At 35.3% G+C, this 12,127-nt stretch overlaps 1 protein-coding gene across 1 annotated transcript in view; it reads left to right on the plus strand.

Moving 5' to 3' along the window:
- LOC120240752 (ankyrin repeat and sterile alpha motif domain-containing protein 1B-like) overlaps positions 1 to 12,127 on the plus strand; it is a 928,108-nt gene that overhangs the window by 690,502 nt on the left and 225,479 nt on the right. The gene's annotated exons all lie outside the window — the stretch shown is intronic.

Raw genomic sequence — 12,127 nt, forward strand, 5'->3', positions numbered from 1 at the left:
TTTATGTGGATCTCATAAGATTTTATACACAGATAACTATATGTGAACAGAAAATTCTTCCTTTATAATCTAGATGGGTTTTATTTCTTTTTCCAGTTTTATTGTGTTGGCTAGAACCCCTAGTACAATATTAGATGGAAGTGGTGATAATGGACATCCTTGCCTTGTTTCTTGATCCTAGCAGGAAAGCATCAGTCTTTCACAATTAAGTGTGATGCTAGTTGTAGGTTGTTTATAGATGTCTTTTATTGGATTTGAGAAAATCACTTCTAGTTTCCTGAGTTTTTATGAGGAATAGTTGTTGGCTTTTGTCAAATCATTTTTTTTTCTGCCTCTACTGAGATGATCATGTGGTTTTTCTTTACTAGTTAATATGGTGAGATGCATTAATTGATTTTTTAATGTTTAAAAAAAAGACTTGTAGGGGTGCCTGGTTGGGATTCAGTTGGTTAAGTGGCCGACTTCAGCTCAGGTCATGATCTCACGGTTCGTGGGTTTGAGCCCCATGTCGGGCTCTATGCTGACAGCTAGCTCAGAGCCTGGAGGCTGTTTCAGATTCTGTGCCTCCCTCTCTCTCTGACCCTCCCCTGCTCACGGTGTCTCTCTTTCAGAAATAAATAAAACATTAAAAAATTTTAAGAAAATAAAAAGAAATTCTATTCTTATACCCATGAAATACACTGGTCTGTAGTTTTCTTTTTTCAAAATGTCATTGTCTGACTTTGGTATCAGAGTAATTATGACATCATAAAATGAATTGGCAAGTATTCTTTTCAGTTTTCTGGAAGAGTTTGTTTAGAATTGGTATTATTTCTTCCTTATATGTTTGGTAGAATTCACCATTGAAGAAATTGATGAGGCTTAGAAATGTTTTTGTGGAAGATTTTAACTAGATTTATGGAAAGGGAAAGAGTTGATATCTTATTTTCAAATAATCCTAGAAAAGTATAGAAGTCTACTAGAGCAGGTAAAGATATAATAGCTATGAACAAAGAAGCATAACAAAATCTAGAAGTTAAGAAGAAAAAAATAAATAGGACTATAACCAGACCAAAAAAGATTTTTTAAAAAATGAACAATCAACAATGCACAAAATATAAATAGAAAATAAGATGGAATGATTAAAATCAAGCATGACTGTCATTGTCCAAAATTGTACTTGTCCATTAAAATGCAAACCACTAGACTGTAATTTTTTAAATTCCAGATAAAATATAATTACAGTTATAAACTATTTATTTAAAATAGACACATTTTTAAAGTAATTATTTTAAAAGTTAAAAATAATGGATAGACACCAAAATCCTTATTCATAAAAGTAAAAATTGATAAATTGTACTTCTTCAAAATTAAAAACTTTACAGGGAATTCTGTGAGGAAAATAAAAAGACATACTACAGACTAGGAGAAAATATTTGCAAATCAAAAATACAAGAAATGCCTGTGTCTAGAATATATAAAGAACTCTCAAAACTCAAAAGTATAAAACCAACCAATCCAATCAAAAATAGACAAAAGACATGAACAGACATTTTACCAAAAGAGATATGCAGATGGCAATAAGCATATAAAAATATGTTTAATCTTATCAGCCATGAGAGAAATGGAAATTAAAACCACAATGCAGTATCACTATGCACCTATCCGAATGGCTAAAATTTTAAAGAATACTGATAACACCAAATTCTGGTGAAATATTAAAAAACTCAATATCTTGTGCATTGCTGGTAGGAATATAAAATAATACAACCACTCTGGAAAATAATATGACAATTTATTATAAAACTAAACAGGTACTTAACCATATGAGCCAGTAACTGCACTCTTAGATATTTAGCCCAGAGCAATGGAAACTTATGTTCATACAAAAACTTGTACACAATGTTTCTAACAACTTTATTTGTAACAGCTAAAAAGTATAAACAACCCAAAGCCTGTCAATGGGTGAGTCATTAAGCAAACTGTGGTATATCCATATTATGGAATACTACTCTAAAAAAGGAATGAGCTGTTGATACACAAAATAACTTGTATGGATTTCAAGAAAATATAAAAGCCAGTCCTGAGGCACCTGGGTGGCTCAGTTGGTTAAGCCTCTGCCTTCAGCTCAGGTCATGATCTCACAGTTCGTGAGTCTGAGCCCCATATTGGGCCCTGGGTTGACAATTCAGAGCCTAGAACCTGTTCCAGATTCTGTGTCTCCCTCTCTCTCTCTGCCCCTCCCCACTAGTGCTCGTGCTCGCTCGCTCTCTCTCTCTCTCAAAAATAAATAAAACATCAAAGGAAAGGAAAGGAAAGGGAAAGGGAAAGGGGAGGGGAGGGGAGGGGAGGGGAGGGAAGGGAAGGGAAGGGAAGAAGCCAATCCCAAAGGCTGCGTACTATATGATTCCATGTATATAACATTCTTGAAATGACAAATTCATAGAGATGGAAAACAGGTTAGCAGTTGCCAGAGGTTAAGGAGTGAGAGAGAGAGAGGGAGATGGCTATGGCTATAAAAGGATAGCAGGAGGGATCCTTATTATGGTACTGTCATTATCTTGACTGTGGTGATGGTCACACATTTATATGTGTGATAAAATTGTGCGGAACTGAACACATACACACACACAAATGAGTACATGTAAAACTGGTAAAATCCAAATGATACCAGTGGATTTTATTAATGCCAATCGCCTGTTTGTGATATTGTACTATAGTTGTACAAGATATTAAGACTGTGGAAAATTGAGTGAAGCCTGTACAGAATATCTTTCTTTTTTTTTTTTTTTTTAAGTTTATTTATTTTGAGAGAGGGAGTGAGCATGGGTGGGGAACAGGCAGAGAGAGAGAATTCCAAGCAGGCTCCATGTCCCAATGTGGGGCTCGAACCCATGAACTGTGAGATCATGACCTGAGCGAAAGTCAGACATTCAACTGACTGTACCATACAGTTGCCTCCAGAATCTCTCTTTCTTATTACTTTTTACAACTACTTGTGAATCTATGATCATCTCAAAATAAAAAGTTAAAAAAAAATAGAAGGGTGAGGCTAGAGATATCAAAGAACTGAATAAAGGATGATGTATCCACATTATGGACTAGTATGTAGCTATTTACAAGAATAAATTAGAGCTTATAATTTACTTATAAGAATTTCCATAAGGCTTTGTTAAATGAAAAAAGTGAAGTTCAGAAAAGTGAGGGTAATATGATTCTGATTTTATGAAACAGTGTCTACAAATGTGTATATGTATTTGTACATATGTGTGTGATAGACTTGACAATGGATAAATAAATGTGAAGATACACACTAGTTTGTTAACATGAATTACTTTGAGGGAAAGGTGAATGATACAGATAATATGGAGGGACTAGGGGAAGAAGTAACCAAAGAAAATAGAAAAAAAAGAAAAAATAGAGTACTAAAAATACTAGTGTACATAAAAAGTAATAAAGTATATGTATAAAGAATTATGTGTACTTTTTGTTCTTTTTTTTTAAGAATTATTTTTGTTTTCGATTTTGTTATTCAATAATTGAAAATTGATTGAGACATAATTTACATATCATTCAATCAATGCGTTTAAAATGTACTACTCAGTGGTTTTTAATATATTCAGAGTTGTGCAACTATTCCCAGTCAATTTTAAAGCACTTTTATCACCCGACAAAGAAATGTTGCATCCATTAGTAGTTAATCCCCTTTTTCACCCAATACTCTCTCCCTAGCCCTAGTCCTAATCTACTTTCTGTCTCTATAAATTTGTCTAATCTAGATATTTCACATAAAAGGAATCATATAATATATAGTATTTTGTGACTGGCTTTTTTCATTTATCATAATCTGTTCAAGGTTTATTTATGATTTAGCATCTATGAGCACTTCATTTCTCTTTATTGCCAAATAATATCCCATAGTTTAGATATATCTCATGGTATTTATCCATTCAAAAGCTACTAATGTGCAGCCATCCTGATATGACAGTAGTTATACGAGAGTTTTCTTTGTCTCTTTCCCTAACCTTTATGTTAAGCCCTCTGCCTCATTTGGTCTCACACCCAGATATTAGGCTCTACTAATTGCCAGCTTATTACCCTCTTGTTTTTGACAACTCTCTATGATATGAGTTTCTCCAGAGTCTGGTCCAATTACATTTGGTTAGGAGTACTTCTTGAGACCAGCCTTTGAAATTTGTTCTGACCCCAGGAGGGCATTTCTTTTTTTTTTCTTTCATAGTTTATTGTCAAGTTGGTTTCCATACAACACCCAGTGCTCATCCCAATGAGTCCCCTCCTCCACGCCCATCACCCCCCTTCCACCAACCCCCACCCCCATCAGCCTTCATTTTGTTCTCAGTATTCAAGAATCTCTCATGGTTTGCCTACCTCCCTCTCCCTAACTATTTTTTTCTTTTCCTAGTTCTATAAAACTAGCTGCCCTACTGTTTAGTCTGTTGTCCTGATGGAGCTGCTAGTCTTCTTTCAATTGCTTACCACAAAAATATTGTTTTTAACAATACCCTTAGGCTTGAACTTCCTCATAGTGTTTCAAATAAAGTCAATTTCTTAGAGAGAGCTTTAGAGCGCTCTATAATTATGGACTGACCTATTTACAGACTGATATTATAACTAGTTCTCCTTTGACAGAATCTTTGAGCCACTGTTCTGGGCAATGGGCAAGGATGGTAGCTTCTGGTCTACTCAAGTTCTCAGCCTGCCTTTGTGGGCATGGAACCCCAGTTCTGTATGCAAGCTGAAATAAGAGCAATCAGGACTCCAACATTCCCACCCTGTCACAGCCGGGATGGAGCACATAAAATGGGGGCTGGGTGGACGAAAGGAGCCCATGTCCTCTCAGCCACATTTACCAGGAATTTAACCTCTGAGACTTGGAGTCAGATGGAATTAGAAATGTTGCTACCCTGTTTCTTTTGATAAAATACCATATCCTTTGGATAGAAGCTGAAAGAGAGCCTCGTCCTCTTATACACACCTACTCAGAGTGGAGTTTTTTTTTTTTTTTTTTTTCAAACTGAGCTGGGGAGATAGGAAAGAAGGAAATGTTATGGCTCTTGAGCCGCAGACTCTCTGTTCTTACCAAGTTTTAGTAGATTTTCTTTATTTTCTTTTTCCAGTTTATTTATTTATTTTGAGAGAGAAAGCACAAATTGGGGAGGGGCAGAGAGAAAAGACAAGGTGGGAATCCCAAGCAGGCTCCATCCCACCAGTGTGGAGCCTGATGAAGGGCTCAGTGAGGGGCCCAAACCGTGAGATAATGACCTGAGCCAAAATAAGATGCTTAACCAACTGAGCCACTCAGGTGCCCCAGTAGATTTTCTTGAATAAAAATTTTGTCATCCTCTATGTTCTTGGAACAATTCACAGATTTTGCTTATTATACAATTTCACCAGTTATGTCTGTTTTGCTGGGGATCAGGTCCATGGAGCTCTTGACATTGCAATTTTAAAAAGTGATACATCCAGATTATTTTTTTAAAAAGACTGTGCCAAAGAAAAATCCTGTTTTTTTTTTCACATACTCTGAGTTTCAGTTTCCTTATCTGAAACGGGGCTAATAATCCATATCCCACTGCCTAGGACATATCTGAATAACTATTAATTTATTTTTTCCTCCATTTATCTCACTTTGGGGACTTAGAGAAGTTCTAGTTGAATAAAGGTGCCTGCCCATTAATGTGTTGTTATGCTTGAAGAATTTTAAGACTCCAAGAAAGTATTTCAAGTAATTCTTAAGGTAAGAAATATACTTAACCACTATAGAAGAGTGATCTTTAGACTTGAACCACGGTACTTTCAGAGGTTTGGCTCATGAGAAATTAACAAAACCACAAGCAACATGACTCAAGATCTCTTTCTTCTTCCTTCCTCTCCCTCACCACTTCACCCTACCCAACTCTCTCCCAACTCACTTCCCTCCTGCATTATAGCTTTTCACCAACATATGAGAATTGCTGAGTAGAAACAGAATGACTAAATAAAGAATAAAATTTAGTCTATACAAAGATTTGTAAAGTGATAAGTAAACAGTAGTCTCTCCAAGCTATATTTGTTTTCAAAACGAAGTATAGTGACACACAAGTTACATTATTTCAGGTGTACAAAATAGCTATTTGACAACTCTATAAGTTATGCTATTCTCACAAATGCAACTACCATCTGTCACCATACAGTACTATTCCAATACCATTGACTATATTCCCTATGCTGTACCAAAAGCCTGTATCCCCCATACTCTTTCACCCATTTTGCCCATCCTGCCAGCCCCTCCCCTCTGACAACATCAGTTTGTTCTCTGTATTTATGAGTCTATTTCTGCTTTTTATTTGTTTGTTTATTTGTTTTGATTTTTAGATTCCACATATAAGTGAAATCCTAAATATTTGACTTTCTCAGACTTTTTTCACTTAGCATAATATCCTCTGGGTCCATCCATGTTGTCACAAATGGCAAGATTTCATTCCTCTTTATGGCTGAGTAATATTCCATTGCACATATATGCCATATGTTCTTTATCCATTCATCTATCAGCTGACCCTGGAGTTGTTTCCATATCTTGGCTATTGTAAATAATGCTGCAGTAAACATAGTGGTGCACATATTTTTTTTTTGAATTAATGTTTTTGTTTTCTTTGGGTATATACCCAATAGAGGAATTACTGGATCATATGGTAATTCTATTTTTAATTTTTTGAGGAACCTCAATACTGTTTTTCAGTGTCTATACCAACTTACATTCCCACCAACAGTGTATGAATGTTCTTTTTCCTCCACATCCTTACCAACACTTGTTATTTCTTGTCTTTTTGACCCTAGCCATTCTGACACATGTGAGGTGATATCTCGTTGTTTTGATTTGTATTTTCCTGATGATTAGTGATGTGAAGCATCTTTTTATGTGCCTGTGGCCATCTGTATGTCTTCTTTGGAAGAATATCTAGTCAGATCCTATGCATATTTTTTAAACAGATTGGTTTTTTTTTTAGTGTTGAGTTGGTTAAGTTCTTTATATATTTTGTATATTAACCCCTTATTGGTATATCATTTGCAAATATCTTCTCTTATTGTCTGGGTTTTTTGTTTTGTGTATGGTTTCCCTTACTGTGCAAAATCTTTTTATTTTGGCAAAGTCCCAATAGTTTATTTTTGTTTTGGTTTCATTTTCCTAAAGAGACATAAGGTTAAAGAGACAAAATATTACTAAGGTGAATGCCAAAGAGACTACTATGTTTTCATCTAGGAGTTTTATGGTTTGATGTTTCACACTTAGGTTTTTAGTTTGAGTTTATTTTTGTGTATGGTACAAGGAATTGATGTAGCTTCATTCTTTTACATGTAGTGTCCACTTTTCCCAGCACCGATTTGTTGAAGAGACTTTCTTTTCCCCATTGTCATGTTTGTTGCCTTCTTTGTTGTGGATTAACTGACAATGTAATTGTGAGTTTATTTCTGAGCTTTCTATTCTGTTCCATGATATGTGTCTATTTTTGTGCCAGTACTGTTTTGATTATTATGGCTTTGTAGTATATCTTGAAATCTAGGATTGTGACACAATCCTGAAAAGCTTTGTTCTTCTTTCTCAAGACTGCTTTGGCTCTTTACGTGTTTTGTGGCTCTATACATATTTTTGCATTATTTTTTCTAGCTCTGTGAAAATGTTTTTGGTATTTTGATAGGGATTACATTGAATCTATAGATTGCTTTGGGTAGTATGGACCTTTTAACAATATTAATTCTTCCAATCCATGAACATGGAATATCTTTACATTTGTTTGTGTCATCCTCAATTTCTTTCATCTATGCTTTATAGTTTTTAAAGTATAGATCTTTTACTTCCTTGGTTAAGTTTATTTCTAGATATTTTATTCTTTGTGGTGCAATTGTAAATGGAATTGCTATCTTAATTTCTCTTTCTGTTACTTTGTTATTGTATAGAAATGCTACCAATTTCTGGGTATTAATTTTTTTATCCTGCAACTTTACTGAATTCATTTATTACTACTAACAGTTTTTTGGTGGAATTGATAAGGTTTTTCTGTGTATAGTATCATGTTATCTGCAGATAATGACAGTTTTACTTCTCCCTTAACCAATTTGCATGCCTTTTGTTTCTTTTCTCTCTGATTGCTGCAGCTATGACTTCCAGTATTGTGTTAAATAAAAGTGGCAAAGGAGATATGCTGATCTTAGGGGAAAAGCTCTCAGCTTTTCACAATTGAGTATGATATTAGCTGCGAGTTTGTCATATATGGACTTTATTATGATGAAGTATGTTTCCTCTAACCCCACTTCATTGAGAGTTTTTATGAAGAACAGACACTGTATTTTGTCAAATGGTTTTTCTGCATCTATTGAGATGATCATATGATTTTTATTATTAATTTCATTAATGGAGTATATCATGTTGATTGATTTATGGGTATCGAACCATCCTTGTGTCCCCAGAATAAATCCCACTTGATCATGGTAAATGATCCTTTTAATATATTGCTGAATTCACTTTGCTGATATTTTGTTGAGGATTAGTGCATCTATATTCATCAAAAATATTAGCCTGTATGCAAGCTATGTTTTGGTACAGAAGTCTGGACCTTGAAATAACTCTCACATCTCTCTCTCTCTCCCTCTCTCTCTCTCTCTCTCTCTGTTAAGAAATGAAAATCCAGAGGCACCTGGGTGGCTCAGTTGGTTGAGCATCTGACTTTGGCTCAGGTCATGATCTCACAGTTCGTGGATTTGAGCCCCACGTCGGGCTCTGTGCTGACAGCTAGCTCAGAGTCTGGAGCCTGTTTCAGATTCTGTATCTCCCTCTCTCTGACCCTCCCCTGCTCACGCTGTTTCTCTCCATCTCAGAAATAAATGAAAACATTAAAAACTTTAAAAAAACAAACAAACAGGAATGAAAATCTTCTGAAAGCCATTTCCAGTGTCATTGATTCATTTATTTAATAGAGCTGATTTAATTCCTAGGCTGTGTGTGTGTGTGGCACTCTTCTAGGTTCTTGGTCCCTGTTATGCATCTTAAGAAATAAGATAGGATTTGAGGAACTGGCCAATAAGTATATGCCTTACTAAGCCAAAACATTATTATTTCATACAATCTTTGTGTAGTTTTTCTACCTGCTCATAGTTCAAAATGATCAGGAGAAACCATGTGCATGTGACTCTAGGAAAGGTTGTAATTGTTATTTACCTTTTATTCCACCTCATACCAGTTTTAGAGCTGGCCAAAGATAAATAGTGTCTTATTTTCAGCTTCTCATACAGGTAATGTTGAGCGACGAGAATCTCTTAAAACTGATTCCTAAACTGCTACAAATTTTTGACCTTAAAAGATCTAGAACCAATCAGGAATAAATTATAATCAAGTGAAAAAGAGAATGAGGATGTTAAAAATCCAGACCTAAAATTTCTATGTAAAAACGTATCATCTTGGGGTGCCTTGGTGGCTCAGTTGGTTAAATATTCAACTCTTAATTACGGCTCAGGTCATATCAGGGTCATGGGATTGAGCCCTACATTGGGCTCTACGCTGAATGTGGAACCTGCTTAAGATTCTCTCTCTCTCTAAAATATATAAAATGAAAAAAAATGTTTAAGAGTAAAATCCTATTATTTTTTAAATAAAGAATTTAGGGAACACCGGGGTGGCTCAGTCAGTTGAGCATCTGACTGCAGCTCGGGTCATAATCTCACTTGCTGTGCATGAGTTCAAGCCCCACCTCAGGCTCTGTGCTGACAGCTCAGAACCTGAAGCCTGCTTCAGATTCTGTGTCTCCATCTCTTTCTGTCCCTCCTCTGCTTGCTTTCTCTCTCTCAAAAATAAATAGACATTAAAAACATTTTTTAAAGAATTCAGAGACCTAGGATAGAAATTTATTAATGAAATTTTAAATCTGAAACTAGAATTTTATGTAGTTTGAATTATGACATGGAAATTATATCATTTGGTTTAGCAGATGCATACTGAGTCCTTACTTCAAGCAGTTAGCAAGACATAGTTCTACATTGAGAAATAAGTCTTATATGAAATAACTACAATATTACACAGAAAATAATTGTTCTAAATATTTATTCTATTTAAAACAGATAAATAAGAGATTTATTCCTGTTAGGAGGGATTATAAAAGATTTCATAAAGGAAATGTCATCTGATCCAAAGCCAGTGAAGGGGAAGAAATGTGGGGACCTAACAAAACCAACCCAAGTATGTTACAGGCTGTTTTTAGAGTCCAGCCAGTAACCCCACCTGAATGGAGTACTGGAGAAAAATAAATAAATGCAGATGATTTATAGTAGACCATGGAGCCCCCCCAAATGTTATCACAGGAGCTGTAAGTTTATTTTGAAGCCCACTGAAAACCATGGAGGGATTTTGAAACAAGGCATAATAATTAAAACTGTCTTAGAGAGATTAGTCTGACACCCATGTATAAAATAGATTTTAAAATATCAGAGATAGAAGACTACCATAGAGGTTTTTGTTTATATTTCAAGTTGTTTATATTTCAAGGTTTATATTTCAAGTTTATTTATTTATTTTGAGCTTTGAGGAAGAGACAGCAAGGGAAGGGGAGAAAGAAAGGGAGAGGGAGAGAATCCCAAGCAGGCTCCACACTGTCAATACAGAGCCTGACACAAACTGTGAGATCATGACCTGAGCTAAAGTCATGAGTCAGAGGCTTAACCACTAAATCGCCAAGACACCCTTGATGCTATTGTTACATCAGGTCACATGGGTCTAAACTAAGATAACAGAATCAAAGTAGATGGCAGTTCCATTAACATGAAACAGGAAATAGAATCCAGGACATGGATGCAAGAGACAGTGGTGAGGGATAACTAGAACTTGAGAATGCATGTCAGCAGTGAAAGAGGGAGTATAAGATGTTTTGAAGTTTGATGTCTGTGTGCCAGGGAAGCTGACAGTGTTCTTAAAAAGAGAAAGATAAGGTTTGAGGAAAGAAGAAAAATAATGTTTAATTTATATAATAAATATTTATTGAACACTTACTATGTGCCAGACACTGTTCTGGGGAGATGAGAATTATCTTTGATTTTTAAAACATTTTATGTAGAAAAGGCACTGTTCCCAGTCTGTGTAACCCCAAAGGCAGAGCTGGAGCCAGTGAGTAGGAGTCAGGTAGGAAATAAAATATCTAGTAAGTGGAGGCTTCCTGATAAGTAGTAAGAACTCTGTTCCAGGCAGTATTCAAGCATAAATTGGATGATAATCTTTCAGGCACACTGTGACAAGGGATTTCTGACTTAAGAGAGAGGTTAGACTAACCTTCTGCAAGTTTTCTCCCAATTTTAAGTAAGAGTATATTCTTTCCTATGATCTAGTCCTGTGGGTTCTATTATTAATCTCTGGTTTCTCTTAATTATTAAATAAATTACTCAATCTGTCTGCCATTCAGTAAAACTCACACATTTGCATCTGTTATTCTTGAATTATTTTTGGTTAGGGCTCTTCTTTATTAAAAAATTCTAACCAGTAATGTTACCTTTCTAGCTAATTTAGAATGCTAACCCTGGTAGACTGGGCTATAAATATCAGAGGGATAAAGGATTTCTTGTGCCTAATAATATTTTTGTTTGGAAGAAGCCCTGCAAATGAGAAATGAATTATCTTGACTTCAAGATTGCGATGCAGTTTCTGTATTTTGCAGTAATTCAGAAAGGAAAAAAAAAATATCTCAGGGAGGTTCATTTTGATACAGCATGTTAAAGAAAGAGAATAATTATTCTCAAAACCCTGTAAAGCTTTAGATCAGAAGCATTTATCTGTGTTGCATTAAGAAAAGAAGAAAGGAAAGAGAAGAAAAGGAGAGGAAAAAGGAAACCTGTAGTGAGCTCCGCTATAAGCTGTAGTTAACGCTTTGCATTTCCTGGTGTCTTTTGAAACGTAAAATTCCACAACAAATAGCCCTGTAACGTATAACCAGTATGAAGATTCAATTCAGATTTAAGCCCTTTGGTTTGCTTTTGAATCTTGCTATTTTCTGCATTTGTTTTGACTGCTCTCATCATTCAGGATTGACGCTTGGATGGGTGTGTAGGAGGAAGCAGCAGCAGCAGGCTTACAGCTTGCAGACAAAAAAAAATCTGCCTTATCTGATGGCTA

This window comes from Hyaena hyaena, unplaced genomic scaffold, assembly GCF_003009895.1.
Source record: "Hyaena hyaena isolate Hyena2069 unplaced genomic scaffold, ASM300989v1 scaffold_261, whole genome shotgun sequence".
NCBI lineage: Eukaryota > Metazoa > Chordata > Mammalia > Carnivora > Hyaenidae > Hyaena > Hyaena hyaena.